General features: G+C 44.0%; 1 pseudogene; it reads right to left on the bottom strand.

The window, feature by feature from the left end:
• Window positions 1-6,731: 6,731 nt before the first annotated feature.
• On the bottom strand, window positions 6,732-6,883 carry LOC128332191 (uncharacterized; annotated as a pseudogene).
• Between the last annotated feature and the right edge of the window lie 5,300 nt (window positions 6,884-12,183).

Genomic DNA, 12,183 nt, shown 5'->3' with positions numbered 1-12,183 from the left:
CGTCAGCTTCCCCTTCCCCTCCCTCTTTCCAGTCCAGCAGCGTGGCATCCCAGGCAGCGCCATTGCAGCAGCCACTTGCTCCCGACTCGAAATCCGCCCAGTGGTTTCAGCGGTTCTGCTATGGCCCCATGCCAGGTATGCGGGAGGCTCGACCTGCCAGGACCCCCTCCAGTGCTGAGCAATGCATTGTGCAGTACTTGGAGGAGCCTGTGGAGGAAGGCGGCGTGGACTGCGCACAGTTCTGGGCGACCCGCCGCCAATTCTGGCCGGACCTGGCGGTGGTGGCTGTGCGCCTCCTCTCCTGCCTCCCGACCAGTGTTCAGAGTGAGCGGGTGTTTTCACGTGCCGGGGACGTGGTGACACCCTCTCGCTCCCGCTTGGACGCTGGTCTGGTGGAGCAGCTGGTCTTCCTTAAGGTGAACCTCCCCCTGTTGGGCTACCCCAAGATGGAGTTTGAGCCGGGTGAGTGATTACCATGGGTTGCCCCATGGTTGGTCACCTGCTTGGCTCGACCTCTGTGCTTATCCCTCCCCTCCCCCCTTCCACCTCTAGCTGAGCTGACGTGCCAGATGCTGAGCCGTGCCAGCCAGTCGCAGCGTGTAGTGTGCCCACACAGAGATGCAGTGGTAGTAGTAGTTGTAGTGCTGCAACTGGCCAAACTTTTACAACGCCCACACCCACCTAAAAAGAAACCCAATGCTGACCAGCAGCAGCACAGGCCCTTAACTCTCCACCTGTCAGCATTTGGGGACCTGGCGTGGGCACGGCACACACCCCAAAAGTAGCACAGCCCTAATAGTACTAGACTCAGCGGCAGCGGCAGGTATACATTCTAATGCAGTGAAAATATTGTAAATATTGGAAGGAAATAAACATGTAAATAATTTTTTCTTTAAAACCCCATGTTAAAATCAACCCTCAAAATTATGCAAAAGAAAAAAAAAAGGTAACAAAGGGAGAACAAAATGATGAATGCTAAATGAATTGATTTTATTGAAAATGTTACCAGAAATCATGTGTGGGGGGCTTGGTTTACATGGAGAAAATAATTTGATGATTTTTTATAATGAAAGGAATGAATTATTATCATCTTATGTTCATCTTGATTGTGGTCACTGTTGATGTTGGCTGATGGCAAAAAACCAAAAACCATCAGAATAGCAATGAACTGGCTGCCAACACAACATATTGATTGATAACTATGCAGGGGGGTATTGGGTCTCTGTGTGTGTGTGTGGTGCAGGCTCAGTCTGTCTCTTCCTGTTGTGTGTCTGTCTGTCTGTGTGAATGGATGCCTAGCACATTCTCTGTGTGTGGATGCTTTCTGTATAGTGTGCTATCTTCTGTGTCTGTGCTGTTTGTCTGTCTACATGTGTTTTTCCTCCCCCCCTACGACTCCCTCCCCCCCCGTGACTCCCTCCATCCCTCCCCCCATCCTCCCTCCTCCCTCTTCATCACCCTCCTCCATCCTCCCTTCCACGCCCACCTCACCTGCCCCGAAACCCCGGTCTGGCAAGATGATGAGAATCTGGTCTCTCCCACCGAAGCACACACGTGATCACGTGTGTGCATAATATGTGGCTGACCAACTCTGAGCCGGACCCTCCTCCCCCTTCAATCCCCTCTGCTACATCCCTCTCCCCCTCCCCTTTCCTCCCCCCTCCCCTCCCTCCCTCCCTCCCTCCCTCCTAGCTAGCAGCGCACACATACACACACAAAACACCTGTGGTGGCAAACACCACCAGCACACATGCACTCACACTGGTGCCACCACCTGCCTTGGGCCTCTCTGTGTCCTTGAGCAAATATGTGGTGGTGGACCAGAGAAGCATTTCTTTCAAGTAAGGCAAAAGGCATGCACTCACTGCACACACACACACGAAGGAGAGGTGAAAAGACGAGAAGAGGCAACTTCTAGAACCAGCAGCAGCAGGTGAGTGTTGTGTTGTGTTGCCTCCCAATGCCACTGCCCATGCTCAATGCTCAGTCTGCTGAAACTAAACTAACTACTATCATCCTCACACGCAGCTCAGCTCAGCTCAGCTCAGCTGCACAGCACTCACTAACTAGACACTACAGCTGGTGGTAGAAAGAAGAAGATGTCCTGGTGGATTTTAAACTTTCAAATCTGTGCTAGGATTGCCTCGCCGCCGCCTCCTCCTACCTGTAATTGTGCCCTCTCCCTTTGCAGTTGCATCGTGATGGGTTGGTGTGCGTGCGCCGTCTACTTAGCTCTCTCCTCATGTTGGCTTGGCTTGCTAGGCACTGGCTGGCAGCAGCTGTTGGCTGTGTGCTAGGCTCAGGCTGTGGCACGCGTGACTGGACTGGGAATGTTAGTGTAGCAGCAACACACTGGATGTGGTGGTAGCAGTAGTAGTAGTTGTTGTTGCTGGGCTGGTGGCTGCTGGACTGTGCTGACTCTGCGCACTTGGTCTGGTTTGGATGCAGATGTAGGGTGTGTGTGCATCATCCATGGGGAGCAGCAGAGCAGGTTGGCTGGCTTCTGTCTGTCGGGCCTAGTCAGTGGCAGGCACTGACTGAGGCGGTGGTTTCTTTGGGCATCACATCACCCATCATGCAGAGCAGCAGGTCTGCTGCTCTGCTGCTCCACCTCCTGCTTCTTCTCTGTGTGTGTGCTGTTGTGCTTAGTGTGCTGCTCCACTGCTGCTGCTGGCAGGCAGCAGCAGCAGTGGCCTTTTTGTTAGATCAGAGAGTTGGTGTTGTCTCTCTGAGTGTCATCTTAGTTGCTTGGATAGGTGGTAGTAGGTAGGCATTAAGGTGGACTGACTGGGTGTTACGTGTTAGGGCGCCCAGAGAGAGGGGCAAAAAAGCTGGCAATTGTTGGGTTGCCCCTCGCATTGTTGTTGGATTTCTTGAAAAGAAGAGAAAAAATCCCATTGGCTAGATTGGGGTTTTTGGGGGGGCAGCCCCAGACCCGCCTCCGTGGGGTGGCAGCACCCCCAAAGTGGGTCTGGGGCCATGGCAAAAATGGCTTCAGTCCCCCCGGCAATCCCTGGAGAGATAGGAGTGATGGTTTTTTTAATAGGATTTCCTAAGGCATTAAATAACTGTCTCTCTATGTGGCACTGGCTTTTATTACCTTTCACCCACTGACACACATTCTATTCTTTCCAATTAGATATTATTTAATGCCTTAGAAAATCCTAATAAAAAAACCATCACTCCTATCTCCCCGGGGATTGCTGGGAGGGACAGAGGCCATTTTTGCCATGGCCCCGGACCCACTTTGGGGGTGCTGCCGCCCCACAGAGCCGGGTCTGGGGCAGTCCAAACCCCCATTCTAGCCAATGGGATTTTTTTTCCAAAAATCCACCAATAATACTAGGAGCAACCAATTGCCTTGGGATTGTTGGGGTGGAGGACACCCATGGGTGGCTACCACCCACCCCAGCTTTTTGCCCCTAAGTGCTCCACATAAGGAGTTATGGGCAAAAATTGAATTTTTTTAAAAAAATTGTAAAATATCAGAGGAAGGTCCAATCGACTTGAAATTTGGGTGGCAGGTAGAACACAAGGTCACCTTTAAAACCAGCTATTTTTGGAGATCCAAACCAGTTCGGTTCAGATCCGAACCGGTTCGGATCCGAACCGGACCAGGGATGGTTCGGACAAAACCAAAACCAAACCACCCTGGTCCGGTTCGGATCCGAACCGGGTGAACTGGTTTTGTGCACATCCCTAACTGTATAGAATGGTTGCAATCCTGGCTGCTATGATTTAAATCACTTCACAGAACTTAGTTTTAATGATTTAAATCTCAATTTAAAGCACCATTTCCTAGTAAAAGTAAATTCTTGTTGTCTAATATAACCTTAGTACATAGTCAGAGATGTAATACGTATTCAGATATCATAATGCTGTTTCATTCGGGCAACCAGACCTTGCATTTCTTTGTTGCACTGTTTGCATTTTTGCACACATGCCTGACTTACCCACATGTACAGAAACTTGATTAAAATACTTCCAAGTGAGGTCTCTTTTAAGCGTGCAACCCTGATAGGTGTTTCCCTTCTAAAATGGAGGATACACTTGGAAAAGGTTTCCTCCATGTTCCTGTTGCTTGCCCAGATCTATTCCAACCTCCCCAGAGCTCCTAGGCCTTCTTTATCCCGATTCAGACAATATTCTGTGGAGGTGTACACAAGTTGGTGTGAATTACTGTACCTGGGTTCATTTTAAAATTCAAACCGGGATACAGGCCCTTAAAGTGCATGGTACAGATAGGAAGTATAATGCTGTACCTGTGTAACATATGAATGACTGTACGTGTGCACAGATTTGTACCTGTGCATACACTCATTGTACAATTGTTGAACATAATGTGTGAATGGACCAACAAGTTCACAGAATATAATTAGGAGTTATGATTAATACTCTTGTTCATGATATCTTTGACCTATGTTCTTTAAATAAATAAATAAATATGTTTAAGAAAAAAATCCAATTTAAATGTAAAAATCTGGATTTTTTTTAAAAAAATCATTGTTTTCTATCAACCCCAGCTGCAATTCTATGCAACATTTACTTTATCAGTTTTGAAAAATTAAGCCATATAGATCACAGCCCTAAGAGAGAATTTATGCTGAAGATCTCTCCTTTCAATACTACTACAGTCACCAAAGTTTTAAAAAATCAAAATAACCAGCCAACAGCAAACAAAAAAACTTGGTATAATTAAGGACTATAGAGAGAGGTGCAGCTACTTAAATATTTTGGACTTGCCTGGTTTCTAAGCTATACCTGTTAGGTTGGCTCATAAATAGAAGGCAAGAATGTCAGATTTCTTAAAAATTAAAAACAAGTATTTCTGTCTTAAAGACACATTTCAGACAGGATAGGTTTGAAATTATCCAAGGAGTAATTTCAGTTAAAATATCATTATTATTTTTTAAACCACCCTCTCGAGAGGAGAGCTGAGGAAGCTCGCAACAGGCTTTTCTAGATTTCTGAGTGTTACTAAGATTTGCTAGTGAAATTTTAGAAGATGGGGAAAAGGAAAGGAAAAGAGAAAAGCTCCCAGCAAAAGCTGGAGCCCCACCATAGCCACACAAACTGCAGATCCTGGAGCAGTAAAGTTGAGAGACAGAGGAGTGCATATGTTACTGAATTCAAAATGATGCCTGCAACTTATAATTTGGTGGGTAACAGGCCATCTGCAGGTGGACGGTGCCCACTTTGCCCCCCTGCATCCCTGGAACCATTATAAAAGGGTGACAGGCAACTTTACATTACCCTCGCCTGTAAAGCTAGCAAGAACACAGGTTGGGGCCTTTACTACCCAATTAGCAAGGCCCCCGGGATCTTCCTGGGGACGGGGACCGGTTGAGATACACTGCCCACACAGCGGGGGGGGGATACTGTTAAAACAGATAACACCCCCCCACTCGAATATGGGTGGGGGTTCTTCATGAATGCCTGCTGATTCTTCAGAAGAGAATGGTTGGGAACCCCTCTGCAGGGTCAACATCGAATGCCATACCTCCTTGAGAGGCTCCATTCTGGGTAGCACACTTTTCGGGGCAGACATTCGGGTCAACATCAGAGGCCATACCTACTCGAGAGGCACCTTTCTGGGTTGCACACTCTTCAGTAAAGGCATTCTGAGGACCGGGGCCACTATGTGACACCTCTGATGGTTCAAACTCATCTGAAGTAACAGAAGCATTCCTATGCCCTCCGTACTGGTTACTAAATGTGTTCCCTCTGCTTTTGGGCCCCTACGAGTGCGCATGTCCCCCCTCTCCCCCCCCCCATGTGTGGTGGTACAGGAATACATGTACTCATTTTGTTGTTAATTTCTGAAACTTGAAGGCCTCAGACAGATCATTATAGAGTTTCAGGACTGTCTTCTGGTAATCTTCTGGCTTGTTCAAAAATCTGCACAGCAACATTGTTAAGGACATAAAGAAAACTAGCCATCACCCACAGCCATTCATCAAGGTCTTTCCTACACACCATCAGCTTTGGTGAAGCGTCAGCATTGCCTGGCTCCTCATCAGCCAGTTCTAAAAACAAGAACATGATAAAGTTAGAAAACTATACGACAGCCCTCCCCACAAGGTGCTTGTAATTTATTTATTAAGATATGTATACCCCCACCCCGCACTACTCCCCCAACAAGGTGGTTGTAATTTATTTTATTAAGATATGTATACCCCCAACCCCTGCAGTACTCTACTGCTCGGGGTGTATCAGAGGCTCTTATTTCAACAGGTAGCATATTCCAAAGTCCAGGGACTGCATCGGAGAAGTCCCAAACAGCCGCCAGAAGAGTTGGCGGAAGCCGTAGGCGAACAAGAACATTAATAAAACAGCTACAATGTAAAATAAGACTAATAAAGTTAAATAAATTAAACTAAACAAGTTAAAAGACCAGACTAAAACCACAATTTTTTCGTTTCAAATTGAAAGTCATTTAAAACTATCAAAACTACATCCTCTTTAAAAGTATGTGTTTTTAAATGGTTGCTTAAAACACCATTTTTTTTTAAATTCTGAAAGCTTTAAAACTAGTGCCCCAGGTGAGATGTGAACACACAACCATGGGGTTGTGTTTTTGGACAAATACCCTATGCTATCCATTGCGCATGTGGAAAAATTCTATTTATTAATGACTTTCTAAAAGTCATCCTAAAAACCTTGGGTTTTCAAACGTTGATGGAACACACATTTTAGAAATCTATGTTCTACACACGGCTTTTAAAACTAGAACCTGTTCACTTGGATGCAGAGCTAGAGGCCTTGTAAAAATACTTAAGAAGCAGGCAAAAGAACAAGCTAGCTCAGGGCAGCTAGAGTTATTATATGCCTTTTCTGACACCACACTCACTGGAGAAAGTAATGAATGAGTAACACAAAGGGCAAAGTTTCATGTAAAGTTACACATACAACATAAAGAACACGAATGAATACAGAGTTGTAAAGTATAAAGAATATGATATTCTACATTGAGTGTCAGACACAGTAGTGCATGTACTTGAGAAGGCACATTTCCATATCATAGTTTAGGGTTGTCCAAGACCATGGGTAGATTGTGCCCACATCTGAAAAAACGAAGCAACAATTTCAATGTGGTTGCTAAATGCTCAGTGTAAAGTAATAATTTTCCATTAAAATAAACCTGTTATTTCCTCAAGGTGCAGATAACTACCACTTAACCCCCCGCCCAAAGGGAGTGCTGTGCAGGTATGGCTTAGCATACCTAATAGTCACAGCACATCTCCCTAAAACTCTGCTCCTCCAGAATAGGAAGCTATAGTACAGCAATGTGGCAGGGGGACCAACACATAGCTTTTTTCTACAAATGGCTGTTTCTACAGAGAAACAATATGTAGCAGGCTACTCTGCTCCACTCTGTGGAGTTCTCCCTTTTGCCCTAAAGAATTAGTCACTCCTTCAAACCAACACATTCATCATAAAACTTATGTGGACCAGAATCTGCTGCATCACAGGCATATGATGTATGGGATTGCTAATCCGCAACCACTCATGCTGAAACTAGAAAATAAAAAATGGCCCCTCAGCAGTTTGGGGAAAACATTTGAAACCCACATGCCTAAAAATTTTAAACTAGCAAAATGGAAAATTATTTATTTCTTAAATTTCTATACCACCTTTCATTAAAATAATCTCAAGACGGTTCACCCAAAAAGTTAAAACAAGACTACAAAAATGACACAATTAAAATATTAACTAGAATATAAAAATACTGATCTGATTAAAAGATTAAAAAGAAAAACAAGCATAATATAACCATAAAAGATACAAAGCAGCAGCAATGGAAACGATCATATAAAAGCCTGGGTAAATAAAAACTGCAGGCCTGAAATTGAAGCTATGGGAGGAAAAAATAAATCCAACACAGGGTTGGTGAAGCTCTCTTTACCTGAGCCCCAGACTTTATATCCCAACACTTTCAAATATACAGGTTCAGTTTTTAACCTTGTCTAATTAGCTGTGTGTAGTGCGGTCACGGAATCCTCACCAACTGCAGACTACCGCCCCACTCAATTCCCCAATACCTGAATATGCTATTTATTGCTAAATAAATATGCTATTTTATTGATGAAGGTGAAGATACTCAGAGCAAAGCTCATGCTGAGGAGGAGTGCATGAACCTACAAAACTGGAGGCACTAGGATTCAAGCTTTCATGGTCACCACTTACATTCAGAGATAAGCACATAAAAATGCAACACCCGCCCCAAATGACTCCTTTTGATTTAGCATATTAGAACTGGCTGGAAAAGGGCAGGGGTGGGGGGAAAAGAGAATTCATGGTGGATTAAAGCAAAATTAAACACACACACACACACACACACACAACAATATCTATAGAAAATAGATGAATACTACACTAAATTTGAGATATTAAAAGCAGCAATAAGACAAAAAAAATGCACCGAGCTTTACAGTTAAGGTTGCAATCCTATACAGACTTACTAGGGGGGAAATCTAATTGATACTGATGGTACTTACTTCTAAGTAGGCATGCATAGAATGATTTTGCATTATAAAGCCAAAAAAAATTCCTTAAGTATGCAGACTGCAAAAGTGACAATTTTAAATTAATACAGGGGCTTATTATTATTTTTTACTGAGAATAGGAGATATGCTACTTACTGCTTGCTGGAATTTCAGGAGAGAGAAAGAGGAAATCTTTCTGTGCCTAAGGGCCACATCCTTTCAGTTGCCTCAGCCTGGCCCACGCCTATGCAACTGGATGGGATGTCCCTTGATGGAACAATGGGATTATCTGGTGTTTCAGGAGGGAGAAAGAGGAAATCTTTCTGTCCCTGAGGGCCACATGATTTCAGTTGTCTGGCCCACGCCTATGCAACATGATGGGATGGCCCTTGATGGGACAACTTGATGGGGTTATCTGGTGGTGAACAGTGAGTCTGAAAAAAACCCACAATGTGGCTCAGAGAGAAATGGACTATTCCTACAGAATCAGGATGGCCAGGCGTGTTCGTAGAGGGATCACCTGACCCCGATTCGGTCAATAAAGTTACACAAAATGGCCACCTGACCATTATCACACCTGCGCACTCGAGCCTTTCCGGGGCCTGAAACTTGTTCCTATTGGTCCAGGGTGTCTAGGCGTGTTCGTAGAGGGGTCACATGCCCACCTTTGGGACATGTCTGGACATATTCTGGGGTAGGCATGGTAGGGTGAGTACCAAGCTTCTGGGGTGAGGGTGTACCCCCACTTCTGACCCTTTCCGACCAAGTGGGGGTCTCCTCAGGCCCTTTCCTATGGCACATATCCGGTGGCGTATTTCTGGTGACGTCAGTGCATTTTGACAGCTGCATGCCCCGCCCCCTGTGACATCACTATGACGTCACCCTCCAGCCATGTGCATTTGTTTGTAAACAAAAGCACATGGCTTTTGACAGCAGGTATGTCTCTATACTACTAACAATCATGATCTGAATGTCTCCAGATTCATCAAAACTTTAAAATATATGATTTTAAAAATATCATTATTTCTATTATTGATATTTATTTTTAATGCGCTACAAAAAATATTTAAACAAACAAGCTGATGATCACCCCCTCAAGGTGATCAAAATAAACTTAGGTGATCAAAATAAACTTAGGTGATCAAAATAAACTTAGATTGCATTTAACTTTGCTGGGAAACCTAATATTCTTTGAAATGTATTACTTTATTGACCCCCACACATATGACCTTGGAGAGAAATGTCATTTGGATTAAATAGCTCTACCTTTTATGTTATGAGAAACATGTAGGAAGGTGTGTGGGAAGAAGAAAAAGGAGGGGTTATACATTTTATTAGGAGCAGGTAGATAAGCATCAAGTGAAGTATGCCAGCCCAGAGATTAGTTGTTGATTAGCTGCTGACAGTTTTCCTGAAGGACAGAGATCTTGCTATGACTAATTCCGCACATTCAGTTTCTGATCAGCAATCTGTCAATGAAGGCTTGATCCAATGGGCTGCAGAAGCCAAAGGCAGCTAAATATGACTGTGAATGAATGAATGAATCAGCCAGTCTGCTGAATATTGTAAGAACTAGAAACTGAAGTTCCTAAAGGACATGAACCCACAGTGCGGCGAAAAGAATGACTAGGCTTTGGGTTCATGTAAGGCTTTCACTCACCATGGGAGCCCTTTTCAAAATGTATTCATAAAAAGCTTCAGAAGTGAAAAGTCAGTAATGGTGGCTAAGCCATCTTGTGCAGGAGTTCTTCCCACACCCAGAAGATGGGAAGGAAGATGAATCAACACACAGAGAGACCTTTTGGGAAAAACAAACCAGGTGGCAGATTAATTAAATCTAATTCATAGAATATTTCAAGGCAGTTTCCAATAAAAGTATTGAAACAATAATAAAATCCAGAAGGAATGTTAAAACAATATAAAACCAATAACCATTGCAAACACATAACAAGAAAACCATAAAAGGCAACTCATAAAACAGCACAAATAGTAAATGAAAGCACCCCCTGGAGGGCAAAGTCCTGTCTAAAAAGCAGGGATGTGCTGTCGAACGGATGTTCAAGTGTTTCGAGCTCAAAACAGAACACCCTCTAAATAAGGGTCTGTTTTGAGCTCGGAGCAGAATAACCCCATTTTGCTCGAAATTTTCAATGTTTTGAGTGCCATTTTGGAGACCTGTTTTCCCCTTGCTAATTGGTTTTCTCGCATTGGCTTCCAATTGACTTGTGATCTCCTTGCTTCTTGGTTGATCATACAAATCAAGTGTTGTCATGGGCAACTGTGCCTCCATTGGCTGGGGGAGGGAGGAGGGAGGGGGAAACCAAAATGAGGGAATTTTGAAATGTATTCAAAGGGACTGGGAGGCAGAGAGAGCCCTTATAATGTGCCTCTCTTGAAGAATAGGATATATCAGGAAAAGAGGAAGGAAGGTTTGATTTTGTGGTTTTCTTTTCAGTGTTGTGGCAAGAAATGGACATTGGCAGCTCTCTCTCTCTCTCTCTCTCTCTCTCTCTCTCTCTCTCTCTCTCTCTCTCTCTCTCTCTCTCTCTGTGTGTGTGTGTGTGTGTGTGTGTGTGTGTAACACAGGATGTAACACAATACACCACCACTGCCTGAGGCCTTTGGTAGAGTGAGAACCGCACCCAGAAGAGTGGCAGGGCAGCATCGGAGCAGGTAAGTTCAGGAAGAATAATACGGTTGACTATGACTAGGAGCGTGCACAAGTTGTTGTTGTTTGCTATTTGATTCAACATAGTGATTCCCTATGAAGAAGTTATGTAGCAACCAAGAATCCACACTGGCTTTAGATTCTTTGAAGTTACATAAGTTTTTCATAGGGATTCATTATGAGAAAAAGTTAGGACACACCGGAAAAACTGAAATGCATAAAAATTCCCCCAAAATCACCAGAGTGCCCAATTACTTTGGGGGCTGGGTGATAGTTGGCACCCATGGCATCTACTTTGGTGCACCTAGGTGCTACCTGAAGGGAATAATGGGGCCACTGCAGATCCCCATTATTCCCTATGGCAGAAAAACCAAAACCACTCAAAATTAAAAGAATTCATTTAAAATCACCTGAGTGTCCAATTGCTTTGGGGGCTGGGTGGTAGTTGGGACCCATGGTGCCCTACCAGCCAACTCATTTTGGTGCCCCTAGGCACCCAACACAAACTACATATAAAAAACACAAACCTAAGCAAGGCTTTAGAAACCAAACTGAAAACTACACTAGCTAAGAACCTAGACTCAGGAAGCCACAAACCTAACTATGGCAGTCAGACACCACAAATCAAGCAAACCACAAATTTAACAACAAACCACAAACTTGGCCAAGAGAACAAGAAACCCTAAACCAAGCTAACAAGATACAACGACAACAAAGAAACCACAAGCCTTAGCCTGCTGTATCCAGCAAGCCAGCCACCACAAACCTAACTACAGATACACCACAAACCACAAGCAAACCAAAAACCTAATTAAAAACTACCAAGCAACACAAACTTCAAAGAAAGTATTTAAATACAAGCATTTTTTAAGAGACAAGCATTTGAAAAGCAAGCATTTTAAAAACAGCCAGTATGTAAGAGCAAGCATTTTAAAAGCACACATTTAAGAAATTTCAACATGTTTAAAATAACGCACCTTGAGAAGCCTTCTTCTCTCTGTGCATCCTAAAGACAATTCGGCCTCAGAC

This window comes from Hemicordylus capensis, chromosome 6 (assembly GCF_027244095.1).
Source record: "Hemicordylus capensis ecotype Gifberg chromosome 6, rHemCap1.1.pri, whole genome shotgun sequence".
In the NCBI taxonomy this organism is placed as follows: domain Eukaryota; kingdom Metazoa; phylum Chordata; class Lepidosauria; order Squamata; family Cordylidae; genus Hemicordylus; species Hemicordylus capensis.
This window is presented reverse-complemented; position numbering and strand designations above follow the sequence as displayed.